Source organism: Caretta caretta, chromosome 8 (genome assembly GCF_965140235.1).
Source record: "Caretta caretta isolate rCarCar2 chromosome 8, rCarCar1.hap1, whole genome shotgun sequence".
In the NCBI taxonomy this organism is placed as follows: Eukaryota; Metazoa; Chordata; order Testudines; family Cheloniidae; genus Caretta; species Caretta caretta.
In genome coordinates this window covers 4,432,456-4,434,202 of record NC_134213.1, presented here as the reverse complement: position 1 = coordinate 4,434,202, position 1,747 = coordinate 4,432,456, and positions in this window count along the sequence as shown.

The window sequence follows — 1,747 nt, the reverse complement described above, 5'->3', positions numbered from 1 at the left end:
AAGATCTATATGCATCCAATGAAGTGAGCTGTAGCTCACGAGAGCTTATGCTCAAATAAATTTGTTAGTCTCTAAGGTGCCACAAGTACTCCTTTTCTTTTTGCGAATACAGACTAACACTGCTGCTACTCTGAAACCTTTAACAAAGTTCTTTTAATTCCAGTAACTCTGCTGGTTTGAGAGACCTCTCAGAAATGTTGCTGATCTGTGAATGAGGTGGAACTGCAGCAAGGGCAGCTTAGGTTGGACATTAGGAAAAACTTCCTAATTGTCAGATTGGTTAAGCACTGGAATAAATTGCACAGGGAGGTTGTGGAATCTCCACCATTGGAGATTTTTAAGGGCAGGTTAGACAAACTCCTGTCAGGGATGGTCTGATAAGCCTTAGTCCTGCTATGAGTGCAGGGGACTGGACTAGATGACCTCTCAAGGTCCGTTTCGGTCCTACGATTCTAGAATAGAGGATAAGATGGGGATATTTGCTTATTTGTGTAGGAGAGGAAAGGACACTTATGATGAGAAAACGTGCAGCAAATTGAGTATAAACAAACAGCCCTAGTTTTGCTTGGTTCAGTGGTTTGCTGGATCCAATATACATGCAAACCCTCATTTCCACCTGTGTCCACATGTGTGTGCATCACCGCTGGCAGGGGGGGCTAGCCAAGCATGTGCAAAACAGTGCACACTTTTCATGTGTATAACACTCTCTAACAAAGGCACAGTGGGTCTGCCTGTAATGGCTTGTCCACAAGTTGAGGACTGTGCTATCGTGCCTGAGGTCATGGGTTCCAACCCTCATGATGGCTGGTTGAGAAGGGGTGTTACTTTTTTTTGCCAATTCCCTGCCAAGCAGTGCCCATTGGATGGAGGGAAAAGGGAAACTTGTTGGCTCCTTCTACCCACTTTCCTCCTTGTGTTGGTGCTTCTGGAAATCAATTATTTATGAAATAGTTTTCATTTTCCACACACACTCTGTCTGTTTTCCCAGCTAACATTCACTTGTTTAATTTTACGGGCTGACAGGCTGTTGTGCGATTTGTTTGGCAAGTCACTTTCTGTTTTCCAAAATTAATTAGATAGGGATGTACTTAAGTGGCTGTGGAAGCCAACAATAAAACATTATGTTCTCATTAGCTGAAATAACACTGTTGCCTCTTGCCTAATCTAAACCATCTCAAATATGTAAATGAGATGTGAGAGTTGCAAGAGGAAACTTTTACAGTGGCCTTTCCGCTGAGGGAAGGGAGAGGGGGACAGGCAGCTATTAGCATGATACCTTTGTGAAACGGGGCCTCTTTCTCAGCCAGAATTACATCGCCCATCAAGAAGAGGGTTCCCCGCACAAGTCAGCGTAGAGCTAGGGCTATACTCGGCGTTTCTGAGCAGGCCTCTGAAATGTTGGAGTGTCTTTTGCCCGACCCTAGCACTGCTTCCTTTGCCACCACTGTTACCCTAGTAGCCTGTGCACCAGCTGCACACCATGGAATTTCCCTCGGAGAGGGCTCCCTGCAAGGCTGTGTACAGGAAGGGGCATGCCCAGAAAAGCCACTCCTGCTTGCATCCTTTGTTTTGTGGTAGGCTGAAGTAGTCCCTCTGCTGTAGTCCCAGAGCCACACTGCAGCCCAAGGGAAGGATTCCTTCATCTACACAGTAATCTAGTACAGCCAGATGAGTTCCCACCAACATGGGGATTTACTCCTTGTAAGCTGTAAGCATCGCCAGCCTGGGATATATACTGCTTTAGAGG